The sequence below is a fragment of the Ursus americanus genome, chromosome 9, assembly GCF_024610735.1.
Source record: "Ursus americanus isolate L20-20 chromosome 9, mUrsAme1.1.p, whole genome shotgun sequence".
NCBI lineage: Eukaryota > Metazoa > Chordata > Mammalia > Carnivora > Ursidae > Ursus > Ursus americanus.
The window spans coordinates 32,994,924-33,010,547 of record NC_142135.1 but is presented as its reverse complement, the minus strand read 5'-3'; positions in this window follow the sequence as shown (position 1 = coordinate 33,010,547).

Here is a 15,624-nt window from a genome sequence, read left to right as displayed (position 1 = left end):
GATCTGTGTCTCTGGATAGAGATCTTGGAAATATTTAACATGCTTAGTCCTATACTGAATTCTAAGTTAAATATTTCAAGATGGCTTTGGTCAGCCAAGCCTGACTGCTGGTATGCAGACATGAGCAAATCACTAAAAAAAACAATTAAAACCCTGACTTTGGATATGCAGCTTGGAAACCAGCATATCTGTTGAACGTATTAACAATGACTCATAACCACATGAGTTAAATATACTGAGGAATTAAATGTTTAGCTCATAGTTCTGGATGAGCTGAGGTCTAGGATTACCATAACTCCAACAGAAAATTGGAATTGAATTAGATATACTGGACTTGACTCCTAACTTCAAAGCCAAGAGTTTGCAAATAATGCACCCTGTTGGGCTCAGACAGCAGGGGAACCTCCCTGTCTCCCTCTGCCTTCTGTTTTCCAAGATTCTGTCAGGCACGAAGGGGAAAATATCTTTGCAGCTGCCCATGGTATAACTTGAATTCTCGCTTCTGATGCAAAGTATAACTTGAATTCTTGCTTCTGATGCAAAGTCCAAGAGGAACAACAGGAGTCCTGGTAACAAGTTTTAAGGGGAGGGAAATCTGCACTTCCTGGCCTTCTTAGGGAATCCCCAGGAGCCCCCAGGATAATCCTACTAGAGTCTGGGAGCCCTCCTTCTCCATGGAGTTTCTTCTTCATGTTCTTAATTGGCTACTATGGTTATCTCCTTCTCCTGGTTGAGAAGTATTGACCCCCTTCTGGCCCATGAGATGTGCAAGGGCAGGGGGCTACTGGGAAAGTTTCTCTTCCTCTTAACCAGGAGATCCTGCAAGAACTGGTCCTCTTCTTTTCTAGACATTGCTACATCCAGCAGGGACACCTGGACCAACTGTCGCCCCAGGGGGATGATGACATGGGAGGAAAGCCCAAATCCTAAGAGTGGCAGAACATAAAAGTTGAAAACATCTGAAGCCTTGATGATGTGGCGAGTCACTGAATGAACCAACTCCAGAGGAGCCCTGCCTCTGAACTTCCTGTTAAGTAAGTGTCCTTATTTAAGCCGCAATAAGCTGAATTTTCTGTTACTTGCTGCTGAAAGCATCTTAACGGATACAACAGTCCACTCCTTGGGGGTGATTCATAGCCGCCAGTACAGCATGTCTGTCTCATAAAAGACTCTCAATAATGTTTGTTGAAATATTATAGGAATGTGTATCTTAGACCCTTCGATGACCTCAACTAGAGTTGCGTTATTCCATCCAAACAAGCCCAAATTTGAGCTTCTTTATACTGCAAGATGAGTAGCAAAGTAAGAGGACACTGTAGGATGCATGTGCAGGAAGTACATCTGGGACTCATTATTGGTCAAGAGTTAGCAGGGAGCACAGCAGTCACCATCTGGCTGGAAAAATGTGACTGATGCCTCCAGGGACTGCAACCTTCAGTACAAAATCCTTGAAAATTCTGCTACAGACTTAGGGGAATGATGGCACAGGGCAATAAGTGATAAGCTGAAAACTCTTCCCAATCTGAGGTCTGATAAAGACAAATGAAATCGATACTGAGCCTCTAGAAAGAAAGGCTTGAAGGTTTGGGTTATGCCCTGAGTTCCTGTACCTTTTGTACTTAGAGAAATGTCCCTGCGGATCTGCTTTGCCTATTGCCACAGTCAAAGTGATTTTTACAATGGGCGTAATGGCCATTCTAGAAAGACTTGTTTCCAACGATGACACAGAGCCATGACTTCATGCGGACCTTCGTCAACACTGTACCGTTCCACCTAATTGTACTCTTCTTTTAAACAGACTTTATTTTTGGAGCAGTTTTAAGTTCACAGCAAAACTGAATGGAAGGTACAGAGCTTTTCCATATGCCTCCTATCCCACACGTGCCCAGCCTCCCCCACGATCACCATCGCTCACTGGAGTGGTACGCTTGTTACAATCGATGAACTACATTGACACATCACTATCACCCGAAGTCTCTACTTTATACTACAGTTTATTCTTGGTGTTGTACTTTCTGTGGGTTGACAAATGTGTAATGACATGTGTCTACCATTATAGTTTCATACAGAATAGTTTCACCACCCTGGAAACTCTCTGTGTTTATTCCTCCCCCACTACCCCTGGCAACCAGTGATCTTTGGACTGTCTCCATAGTTTTGCCTTTTCCAGAATGTCATATAGTTGGAACCATACTATAATATGCGGCCTTTTTGGTTGGCTTCTTTTACTTAGTAATATGCATTTAATTTTCATCTGTGTCTTTCCATGGCTTGATAGCTCATTTCTTTTTATTTTATTTTATTTTTTTTAAGATTTTATTTATTTATTTGACAGAGACAGCCAGCGAGAGAGGGAACACAAGCAGGGGGAGTGGGAGAGGAAGAAGCAGGCTCATAGCAGAGGAGCCTGATGTGGGGCTTGATCCCAGAACCCCGGGATCATGCCCTGAGCCGAAGGCAGACGCTTAACGACTGTGCCACCCAGGCGCCCCAAGCTCATTTCTTTTTAGCGACGAATAATATCCTATTGTCTTGATGTAGCACAGTTTATTAATCCATCCACCTACTAAAGGACATCTTGGTTACTTCCAAGTTTTGCCAATTATGAATAAAGCTGCTATAAACAGGTTTTTGTGTGGACATAAATTTTCTAATCATTTCAACACATGCAAATACTAAAGAGTGTAATAGCTGGGTCAGATGGTAAGAGTATGTTTAGTTTTGTAAGAAATGGCCAACTGTCTTCCAAAGTGGCAATACCATTGGCATTCCCACCAGCAATGAAGGAGAATTCCTGTTGCTCCACATCTTCATCAGCATTTGGTGTTGTCAGTATTTTGGATTTTGGCCATTCTAATAGTAAGCGGGCATTTCAGTGTTGTTTTAATTTGTAATTCCCTAATGACATATGATGGGAACCACCTTTTCATATGCTTATTTGCTATCTCTGTTTCTTCAGTCTTTGGCCCATTTTTCAGTTGGGTTGTTTTCTCATTGTCGAGCCAAATTTTTAACTTCATTTTGGTGACAGATTTAAAAGGGGTTGATCTTTTTCCCAACCGGATTCTAGCCATCTGTTCTCTAAAACTCATAGGAAGGCAAGCCTAGAATTTCAGTTCAATGCAATATGCATTACTTAACATCATTATGTTATTTGCCCAACACATTGTTTTAAGTATTGTGGAATACAAAGAAATGTCAAATACAGTCCCTGCCATCTTGGCAATCTTTGGGGAAACCAAAAATATGGCAATGAAAGCAAAGTAATTGCTAAATGGGTGGGATCCCCTCTAGGTACTTCCAATGAAACTCTTTTATCTAATTAAAACTCAAATTTTCTTTTTTTAAAAAGATTTTATTTATTCACTTGTCAGAGAGAGAGAGAGCACAAGCATGGGGAAGGGCAGGCAGAGGGAGAAGCAGACTCCCTGCTGAGCAAGGAGCCTGATGTGGGACTCGATCCCAGGACCCCAGGATCTTGACCTGAGCCGAAGGCAGACGCCTCACTGACTGAGCCACCCAGGTGCCCCAAAACTCAAATTTTCTAAATACATATATTTAAAAGTTATTTTATGAGAGGTGACAATCGCAGGTATTTTACTGAGAACCATTAATCCACAAACTTATAAACGGCATATACATTTTATTATTACTGGCGCACTGTGTATAGTAGGCAGGACAGAAGAGGGAACGGAACAACCATCTCACACTTCTTTTAAATAAATAAATCATTGGCAAACTCTGTACATGAAGAAATTTATCACAAGGATTCATACTTTTTTCTTTAGTGTAGAAACAAAGACCACACCAAGGGGAAACAGCAGCCAGAGTGGAAACAACCAAGCAGAGAGCTGAAGTGTAGTAACGGTCATCATAACAGAACTACGGTGGCAATCACGAGGAGCAATTTGGAAACAAATGCCTAATGATTCAGTTCCTGCCAATGGACCGATCCTTCAGGAACCCGAAGACCATATGAGTCTAGGAAAGAATACAGGCATTATGCGAGAGCCTAAATTTCATTTGAGGAATTGTCAAGAGATAACAAAAGGCCTGTGGCAAAATGACTGACCCGAAAAACTGGCCTCTCAGTGAGAGCTCTGAGGCTTATACAAGGCTCCTCAGTAAGTGGGGCCCCAGGAATGATCACCCCAGGAGGAAAAAAAAGCACATTCCTTGGAGATTAGATCCCTGGGGAGGCAGGAAGCAAACATTACAGGCCAGACACAGAGTGAGCCAGAAATTTGTGTAAGCTCCTTGGTGTTTGCATAAAACACTCATGAAAATGGATCCTCTCAGGAATATTCCACTGCAACCACACTGAGACGGGGCTACCTCCCTAAAAACCAGAGCTGGGTTCTCTGATTAGCCTTTGTGTACTAGAAAAACTACTGGTGCAAGAAGAGAGTGGTTAATATCCACAAATGGAACTTTGTGACATGTCTTTTGGACTTAGGGGCCTCCATTCCCGGATGCTTTATCCTCAGCCTGTTCCCTGGAGGTCTCCCATTCCAAAAGGTACCCAGAGCTGACAGTAGTTGCGTAAACAAACCAAGGGCTTTCCCGTGGGTGACAGGAGTGCGGAAATGGTAAGGCTCTTCCCATGAGGAAGCCTGTGTTCTGGCAGATTCTCTCGTTAGTCACTACGCCTGCCACTCGCCCTTCTTCCTTGCTAATAGAACCCGAATGCTGTTCAGTGTCCTCCAAGCAGCCACGTCTTCCAGGGAAGGCACAGTCTTTTTCTAGCCCCGTGAGGCGAATGTCTCTTGCCAAGTGATTTGTTTTAGACAACAGGCATGTGCAACAATCCTGGCCAATGAGACAAGAAGGAAATGTGCCAGAAGGACTCTGGAAAGAATTTTCTCACTCTTGAAAAGGGACACATCACAGGGTCATTTCATGTTTCTGCCTCTGGAAGAATGCTAAAATATATTTATTTCTTTATCCATTTAATGAATATTTATTGCCCAGCCTGTGTCCTGAAATTCCAAGTCTACCTGTTCTTGAACTGGAAAGGGGTGGCTTTAAAATTATAGGTGAGTTTCAAAAAAATAAATTAATTAAATCAAATAAGATTATAGGCAAGTTTCGAAGGCATATTCCAATAAAGTCCTGTACTTTAAAAATAGAGCGTAAATGTAAGGGAATTAGCAGTCCAGAAGCACTAAGGACTGGTTTTCCAGCTAAGCAGTTCTGAAGGCCCAGCTTGGAGAGGTTGGGGAGAAGGAAATGCATGCTGTGGACAAAGGCTAAAGGCAAGGAGATAGGAAGGAGAAGAACAGCACCAGGGTTCCAAGAAAATCAGCAAACCCCGAAGCCCAGGAGACCCACAAGGAGTCATAAGAGGATACAGTGCCGAAGTCCTGGGCTGAAGAGCAGAACCCACAGTCCGAGAATCTGGAAGCCCAACACGCGCTGGAACGGCATGAAACTGCTAATGTCATACCAGGGATGCTTGCTCTCTGCTGTGATTTTAATTCCCCCCCTGCACAGGCACGTGTGTGCTCGGCCGAGTGCGTGTGGTCAGGGGAGGACCGAGTCCAGCCCAGCTGGCTGGGCTCTGATCACAGTGCAGACCCCGGTTCTGCTCCCACTGCCGAGCCTCTCTCGGATTTCCTCCTATTTCTCTGGCCTCTCCTTTGGGGCTCTCTTCTTCTGCCCACCCCACAAATCATCTGTTCTCAAAGTGGGGTCCAGAGACCCTTGGGGGTGCTTGAGACACTTTCGGGGAAAATGTGACATCAAAACTATTTTCATAACAATAAGACGTTATTTGTCTTTTCCATTCTCATTCTGTCATGTGTGCACGGTGGAGCTTTCCAGAGACCACATGATGTGTGATAGGGCCACAGATTGAAGACAGAAGTAAATAGGAGAATCTGGCTGCAAAAAGATTTGCAAAAGATGCAAAATAATGCCATTCTCCTGGTTAATTTGTTGTTTCAGAAAATATAGCTATTTTTCACTAAAATGCTATTTATTCTAACATATAATGGAGCTAATTATTGCTATTTTGAAATGAATTTGTGAAATTATTTTTTAGCTTTCTATTTCAATTTTTAATGCGTGCCGCCTGGCCCAGCAGCTCCTGCCGAGCTTGTTAGAAATGCAGATTCTCGGGCCCCTCCCCAGACCTACTGACTCAGAAGGTGTGGAGGTGGGGTCAGCAACTGGGGTTTGATAAGCTCCAGGCGATGCTCGTGATCCCCGAAGCTTGGAACCACGGCTCTAATACAGCTCCCCCCACCCCCGGCACCGTTTCCCCGAAGTGAGTAGAAGCACTTGGCCGAGTCTTCCGAATGCAAGGGCTGAGAGGTAGTGGCTCTGGTTCTGGGTTACGGACCTGTCTTGGTCAGCTAGGGCCTCCATAACAAGATATCAGAGGCTCGGGGGCTTAAACAACAGACATTTATTTTCCCACAGTCCTGAAGGATAGAAGGCAGAGACTGAGGTGTCAGCATGTTTGGTTTCTCCTGAGGCTTCTCGCCTTGGCTTTCAGCTGGCCTCCTTCTGGCTGTGCTCACACGGTCTTTCCTCTGTGCGCCCCGAACAATGTTTCTTTGGCTGCCCTTACATTCCACTTGGCGGCATCCCAGTGTGTGAATTGTCACCCAAGCTAGAAATCCTGGCAAGGGAGGAGATCGCTGTGGTCTTCTCACTCTCCTCACACCACCCCCAGGACTGATCAATCACTAAATGCTCTGATTGCATCTTCTAGATTTTTCTCATCCTCATCATCCCCTCTTCATCAACCCAGCTCTCATTATGCAAGTTTGGATCCCTGTTATCTCTCACCTATACCAGTGCGCATCATCTTTTTTCTTTGGAGAAAAATGCTCATGCATAATCACAGCAGGTATGCTCCTAGGGCCATGGACATGCGGTCCAGACAAAATAGGCTTCAGATCCTGGGCAGTGTCGTGGACCCTTGCAGAGATAATTCTCAGATCGATCAGGACACAGTAGCATTGCTGATAGCTGCTGGCCTGAATGATCTTCCCGATACCACTGGGCTTGCTCAAGTCCAGCCCCTGCATGCAGCCTGAGGGGTCTGGCTGAACAACCTGACCAGGCCAGTGCTGGTTACAAACCATGTGAAGCTTCTCACCAGCTCCAGAACAAAACCCAATCACCTTTGCAAGGAATACAGAGCTCCCCATGCTCTACCCCTGCTGGCCTCTCCAGCTCATTGCTGGACATTCCCTGCCTTGCATCACAAGCTCTGGCAACCCCAAGTCTGTAGTTCCCTGAGTTGGGGGCTATGCCTTGCCTTTGTGCCAGGCCCCGTGCTGCCATGCTGACCAAATGCTCTTCCTCTCATTACCCTCCATGCCATACTCTTCCAAATAGCCAGCCATCACGTCCTCCAGGAAGCCTTCCATGGCAGTGCCTCTTCCTCTTCCCTCTCCCCATCTCAGGCGACCTGTACTCACCCCTACCATGGCATTCACCATCCTGTTCTGCATTTGTATGTTTAGAAATTTGTTTTTAGGGGTGCCTGGGTGGTTCAGTTGTTAAGTGTCTGCCTTCAGCTCAGGTCCTGATCCCAGGGTCCTGGGGTCGAGCCCCGCATCAGGCTCCCTGCTCAGCAGGAAGCCTGCTTCTCCCTCTCCCACTCCCCCTGCTTGTGTTCCCTCTCTCATGTGTCTCTCTCTGTCAAATAAATAAAATCTTAAAAAAAAATTGTTTTTAGAAATCTGTCTTTCTCATCAGACTCAGAGCTCTTTGAAGACAGAAACTATGCCTTTTTCTTGTTTTTATTCCTGGTGTCTAGCACTGGATCCTAATTCATAGTAGGTGCTCCATAAATGTTAAATAAGGGAATGAATGACTTCCAGGAATGATGGAGCTCACTCGAGTGGCAGAGTCAACCCAAAGTGAAGGAGGGCGTTGGCACAGTTGCCAGACAAGGCAGGGCTGGGTGGAGTCTCCTCGAAATTAAAAGTCCCGAGATAAAGCTGAGAGGAAAATGATGTGCCCGAGCCCTGCTTTATAAAGCTTGGGGTCCACCCCCCACAGCCTTGTCACCCTTCAACTGGCCCTGCCTCCCGGCTGTTTGGAGAGTTAGTATCCAATTTCAGTCCCTGAGACACTCACCACCTATTAAGCTCAGTTTCAGGGATTTCGACATTGCCAATCCATATCCTATTTCTGGAACATAGTAATCATTGTCTTCTAGAATCAACCCGCTGCCTGTGCAAACTCTCCTCCAGGAGACGCCCAGCGGGGGTGCCGCTGTCCATTCGACAGCGCCTCTGCTCCCGCCCCTGCCTGCTCACTGCCAGGGCAGCTGGTCTGTTATTACGAAGCAGACATCATCCTCAATGATTGCTTCCGCACTGACACATTCTGGAATGCTGCAGATAACCTCGGAGAAGTTTATACCATCGTCCCGAGTGCAGTAGACCAAGGCTCCTCTCTCCCTTTCATGACAGCCCTTGTCTCCTCCTCGCCACCCTGCTCCAACTTTCCAACCGTTCCGTCTCGGAGATGGTTTCTGAGCTCCCTCCCAAGCATGCCCGCTGCCAAGAAGCCTCCCTGTGCTGTATTTGCCCACGTTCCTCTTAAAACTTGTTGCCTGGGGCGCTTGGGTGGCTCAGTCGGTTAAGCATTGACTCTTGATTTTGGCTCAGGGCAGGATCTCAGGGTCATGAGATCCAGCCCCTGTGTCAGGCTCTGCGTTCAGCAGAGAGTCTGCTTAAGATTCTCTCTCCCTCTCCCTCTGCTCCTCTGCACACTCACACATGCTCTCTCTCTCTCTCAAATAAATAAATCTTTAAAACAAACAAACAAACAAACATGTTGCCTGGCATTGAGCACCACACTCCAGCAGGGTTCTCAACCATACAGGACAGTTTATGGCTGTTAATGTTTTATTTCTTATCGTGGTTTTGATATCACTAAGATTGCCTTGGTTTTTAGTAGTGAAATATGGAGCAATATAATTATTGTCAAAGCAGAAATGCAGGACTTTGTCTACGTGAGTGAATATGGGCTGCGAAAGTGTGGTGACTGGGAGATAGCCCCAGAATGTAATATTCCAATCATACCTTGACATGTCATCAGACACTAATGAATTACCAAGAAGCAGAAGTTCCTGGGGACATATTAAGCAGATGCTGAGGATGTGACCTGGCTCTTAGAATTCTACCTAAATGAAAGGGGTATGGGTGCAAATTTCCTTTCATGCCCAAGGGAGCAATCACCTTAAAAATTGGGGGAGCAGAGTCAAAAGGTACAAACTTCCAGTTATAAAATAAGTGAGTCCTGGAGATGTAATGTACAGCATGGTGACTATAGTTAATAATACTGTCCTGCGTATTTAATTCTTCTTTTTTTAAAAGATTTTATTTATTTATTTGACAGAGATAGAGACAGTCAGCGAGAGAGGGAACACAAGCAGGGGGAGTGGGAGAGGAAGAAGCAGGCTCATAGCGGAGGAGTCCAATGTGGGGCTCGATCCCATAACGCCGGGATCACGCCCTGAGCCGAAGGCAGACGCTTAACCGCTGTGCCACCCAGGTGCCCCTGTCCTGCGTATTTAAAAGCTTCTAAGAGAGTAGACCTTCAAAGTTGTGATCACAAGAAAAAAATGTGTAACTACGTGTGGCGATGGATGTTAACTAGATTCACTGTGGTGATGATTTTGCAATATATACAATATGGGATCCTATCTCACACTGATTTAATGTTTTATGTCCATATAACCTCAATTACAAAAAATGAGGGCCATGGCAAGGACTCCAGTTAGCTGATGAGATTTCACAACAAAACCATGAGGGGATCAAGTTGTAGGTATCTCTTATCACCCCTGGTGTGGGGTCACATACGACTATATGCTGCCACATTTAACTGGTGAATTTAAGATCCAAAAAGAAAATTTGCATATGGCTGGCATCAGTGGATGTTTATATCTGTTTAATGGATAAGTGAGAATTTTTGTGGTCTCTCATTCAATTTCAGGTGACTTTCTTCTGTATAATAATTCTTTGGTTTTCATTTAGCAAGTGGCTAATTCAATTTTCCCTCTCGTTCCCCTCCTCCCCCGAGACTTATCCACCCTGATCTTTTCCTCAGAAACTGATGCCAAACAGATCTTTCCCATCTGGCTTTAGTGCAAGGAGCTTGACTACCTCTCCCAGCTTTGGGTCATCTATAAATAGCAAAGCATGCTTTCTATAGAATCCATAAATAAATGAGGAGGTCAACGGTCCATAAAAACGGGAATCATTCATTTAGCCAAGAGTTAGAAGGCCGTTTCTGATAACGCTGATAATTTTGTAAGGCTGATGATTCTGGTAACAATGCCAGGTGTCTGATAATGTTGTCAAAGGGTTGTTTTCAAATCATGGTAAGGAACATGGGAAAGGAATTTGCCTAAACCAATGTTAACTTAATTAAAATTAGTTTCAATTTTCTACATGTGGTGGTTAGCAAACGGTACAACTGGTAACTTCCATGCCATAATAAAGAGTGAATTATCCCATTCACTCCTGTTTTTACTTCGGACGGTTAGCCATTTCTTGTTTTCTATCCAAACCTCTTGATTTTCTCCCTCCTGCCACCGATCAATTCCCATGTCGTCACTGTCTAGCACTCTCCATCGGGCAGTTCTGGAGGAGGTGAAACTGAGTCAGCTTGCTCTGTTATTTGCTAAAAACTCTGATAGGTGAGGCAGGGGATTCATATTTTGGCTTGTTTCGATTTCCACTCCAATGACCCGACTTTATATCCACAAAGCAATAACCAGAAACCATGGTCTAGCTGACGGGATCGGAGATGTGTGCAGGGAAATGGGAGACCTGGATGCATTTTGTAAACTGAAAGGTTTTGAGATGTAATTCCAAGTATCCTGCTTACTTTGGCTTTCTTTTATCAGAAAACAGGCAGCTCTTTGTGCCTTGAAAGAGACACGCAGGCTGCAGAGAGTCATCTGAACTGCCCAGAGAGGTCTTTAATCTTGACCGTTCTCCAGCACGGGTCTCCATGGTGAACCATTTTCTAAGGAATGCTTACAATGCAGAGTCTGTTCAGAGGATGCTGATTTCAAAACCTCTGTACACAGGCCATAATGAAGAGGGGCAGAAAGTGCACAGCTTCGGTAACTTAAGAAAAGGGAGAAAATTCGACAGGAAATGAAAGACTACCCAAGTTGAAAGCATGTCGCCGGCTATGATTCAGAATAAATGAAACGTAGCTCTTGGAGGTCTCACGCAGACCACCCGCGCTTGCCCTCAAGCGTGGCAAGCACGCCAGCGTCCAGTTGCATAAATGTGCACACAGGAAAAAGGACACGTGAAGAACGGACTCACCATAATCACAGGAAGGGACTTATCTTTTATCAACGATTTGGGTTCTATAATTTTCCAACAACTTTAGTTCTCGTGGAACTATAACAATCCCAATCACTCATGTGCTGGCTCCTTACTGTTTATCAGTGCCGGATGTAGATAGATTAACGGTTTAATACCAGTCCGAACAGTCTGGTAATCTACATATTTCGGATTGCAGATGAAGCCACCACAATGTTGGAATTTAGAGCTGCCTGTGTGTACACATGTAAGCATGAGCCAGTGAGGGAGGAATTCAGGACCTTCTCAGGACTGATCAGTGCTCCTTGCCCTCAGATCATTCTTCAAGCTTCCCCCGCTCCGCTCTGTATAGCAGGAGGCTGACTTCTATAGGCTGTTTCCGGACTCCTGTTTCTGGGGGCCTCTAGCTGCGTTTGACCGATCAGAGACTGGAAGGGGGAAGAAGGGAATAGCCAGGGTATTACTCATCTTCCTTCTCTGGCAGTGGCCCCATCTCTTTCATGGGTCCAGCTTCCAGTGGATAAACCCAACATGATTCCAGCTTTGACTGGTCACCTTAGGTCTCTCCAGCTTGGGAGTGGTAGCGGCTTATGGCCATGGCCAATTGTGGGTTGCTGCACTGTCCCCTGCTGAGCTTTCAGCCTTCGTAGTCAATCTCCTACATTAAATTCCTAATGTAAATTATTCTTTACATACTCAGAATGGTTTCTGTTTCCTAACTGGATTCTGAATGATACAACTGAAACATACGTTAAGTATGCATGGAATCTCTTTTATAATAAAAATAATAATAGCTAATAGAGAGAGAAAGCTCCCTAAGTACCAGGGAAAAGCACTTAGTAAGTCCTGACACAGAGGGTAGCTACAGCTTTCGCCTCCAGCTTCTCCTGGTAGCAGCTGATGAATCTCCTCTGGTTGAACTCGCCAGCGTGACTTGTGTTACTCAGACGAGACCTCGACTGATACATAGACTCTTCTACCTTAATTCCAGCTAAGTGTCCCCTCGAGTCTTTATTTTTTTTTTAACAGTATTTATTTATTTATTTGACAGAGAGAGAGACAGCCAACGAGAGAGGGAACACAAGCAGGGGGAATGGGAGAGGAAGAAGCAGGCTCCCAGCAGAGGAGCCCGATGTGGGGCTCGATCTCAGGACTCTGGGATCACGCCCCGAGCTGATCAGACGCTTAACGACTGAGCCACCCAGGCGCCCCACGCCTTGAGTCTTTAAAAAACGGTATTCAGCCCATTTATTTCTATTTTATTTCAACTATACTAACTTTATGAGTTCTTATTTACATCATTACCTTTCTTTTCCCTTTTGCTCTTTTTCCAGAAAATAATAAGAACAGGGGCGCCTGGGTGGCTTGGTCGGTTAAGCATCCGACTCATGATCTCAGTTCAGGTCTTGATCTCAGGGTTGTGAGTTCAAGCCCCATGTTGGGCTCCACGTTGGGTGTGAGGTCTAACAAATACAAGCTGTCAAATGATTGCACAAATACTGTTTACGAAGATAAAGATGCTGCTGAAAGGGAAGTTCGACGGGCAGGCTATGATTACGTGATACTTTGAAATGTTCATTATCAGGTGATGCATGGAACATGCACTTGGCAAACAAAGGGTGACTGAGAGATATGTGAACGCCTAACAGTTGAAAAGTTGAGGACGTCCCATGCTTGCTTTCCTGCAAAGGAAATGCAGAATTCTGTTGGCTGACTCCTACCACTAGTGTGATTACAATATTTTTATTGGCCATCTTGATCTTCTTGCCACCTGCCAGAACTTTTTGTGTTATAAAACATCACTTTTTATGCTACAAGGAAACAAATGATGACAATCAAAAGCTCCCAGCCATAGCCCAGTGATACATGGGGTAGACGGATTTCTAAGACAGCCCCCTAAGATTTCTGCCCTGTGGTAAATAATCCCCTCCCCTTGAGTATGAGCAAAACGTGAAGATGATGGATGTCACCCCCATGATTATGTTATATTACATGGCAGAAGGGGTTTTGCAGGTGTAATTAGGTCCCCTGATCAGTTGACTTGACTTATCCTGGATGGGCCTGACTTAATCAAATCAGACCTCAAAGGTACTACACCCTTCCCGCCACAGATTCAAAGGGTTACAGGGAGGACCTATGGAAGGAGCCACATGGTAAAGACATGAGAGCGGCCTCTGGTAGCTGAGAACAGTCCCCAGATAACAAACAGCAAAAAAGCAGGGACCTTAGTCCTACAACCACAAGGAAATGAATTCTGCCAAGAACCCAAGGAAGATTAGAAGTGCATCTTTCCCTAGTCAAGCTTCCTGATGGGGACTCACCTGGCTGACTGCTTGACTTCAGCTTCATATGACACTAATCTGAGCTGGGCTCCTGACCTACAAGACTGGGAGGTAATAAATTTGTGTTGTGGTACGTCACTAAGTTTGTGGTAATTTGTTTCACGGTAACAGAAAAAGAATATAGCCTATGGGGTGTGTGTGTAGATTCCATCTGCAATAGCAGCAAAATACATCATAGCCACAATAAGAAATATGTAAGGAAAATCCTAAAATTTTACTGATGCATAAAAGTGGATTTGGAAAACTGGGGGAATATATTATGTCCCTAATCGGAAGATCAAATGTTTTAAAGATGTCAACCTTAAAGTAGTTTTTATGATAGATGAGAAGTGCATGAATAGTCCAATAGAAAAAAGAAATATCTGAACAGAAAATACATAGAACATTTGGAAATCTTTGGGAAAGGTCACTCTGGAAATAACATCCGAGACACTGAACTAGTCCATAATCTCTCACTGGAACTCGAATCTATAGTGGTAGAATGGACCTAAATTTTAGATCAAGAAAACGCAATTGGACTGAAATAGTAAATTCTAGAGGTGGTAGGAAAAATGACTCTGCAAACCCACAGAGGTATAGAAGTAAGCACAGAGGGGCGCCTGGGTGGCGCAGCGGTTAAGCGTCTGCCTTCGGCTCAGGCCGTGATCCCGGCGTTCTGGGATCGAGTCCCACATCAGGCTCCTCTGCTATGAGCCTGCTTCTTCCTCTCCCACTCCCCCTGCTTGTGTTCCCTCTCTCGCTGGCTGTCTCTATCTCTGTCGAATAAATAAAATCTTTAAAAAAAAGAAAAAGAAGTAAGCACAGAGATAGTGAAGTTAATCAAACCCTTAGTGGGAATAGATTTGTGATAATTTTAGGACCTGAGAGACGGGGTATATGTAAGGCATTTATACATTACCATAGATTATCTTTGAAATATAGATAATGATATCTGGTTAGCTTATCTTACAGTGTAATTTGATGAGTTATGTGAACGTGTAGTTTAAAAATGTATTGATGGTGTCAGATGGGAGCTACACTTGTGGGGAGCACAGCATAATGCATAGAGTCGTTGAATCATTATGTTGTACGCCTGAAATTAACGTAACACTGTGTGCCAACTATACTTCAATTTAAAAAGTTTTTTGTTTAAAGATTTTATTTATTTGAGGGAGAGAGCACAAGCTAGGGGAGAGGGAGTGGGAGAAGCAGACTCCCCGATGTACAGGGACCCCGATGTGGGGCTTGATCCCAAGACCCTGAGATCACGACCTGAGCCAAAAGCAGACGCTTCACCCACTGAACCACCCAGGCACCCCTAAAAAGGATTTTTTTAAAGCAAAAGAAATGGGGGGGACATGGATGTTAATACAGGATTAGCTGTTTGCTGAAACTCCAATCTGGACCCAAATTTACACAGAGAAGGACCATTTGAAGTCGCTGGGTGGTAACAGCATCAGGAGTTGCGATTGGATACTCTCTGGGGAGCCCTCCCCTCCTCTCCTCTCCAGCCTGTAGATTGTTGCCACCGCAGCGGTTTGGCACATAAAGGCACCAGCTGGGACCTTGTTCAGCTTTACACAGGGCTGTTTCATGGGTGAGTGACCTGTGCAGCTATGCTTAAAAGAACCCCACGCTTGGTGTATAGTTCTGTTAACACTGTCTTGAAATTCTTAATAATTTCTTTTAACAAAGGACCCTGCATTTTCATTTTGCACTGAGCCCTGCAAATTATGTAGCCAGTCCTGGCTTTAGAACCCATTGGATTTTTGCTTCTTCTGATAAACAGAAATAAAATTTAGTTGCAGTTGAGCAGTGGCTCAGGGGTGAGCATTCCTCCAAATCCCCTGACATGCTCCCCTGTCAGACTGTTCCTTTTCTCTAATATCCATCAGTTGGGTCTACTATAACTTTCAGGAAACTGGATGGGTCTCTAAAGAGAACTTGGCTGAGATGAACTTGACCTCAGCAGCATTGCCATTCTGTCAACA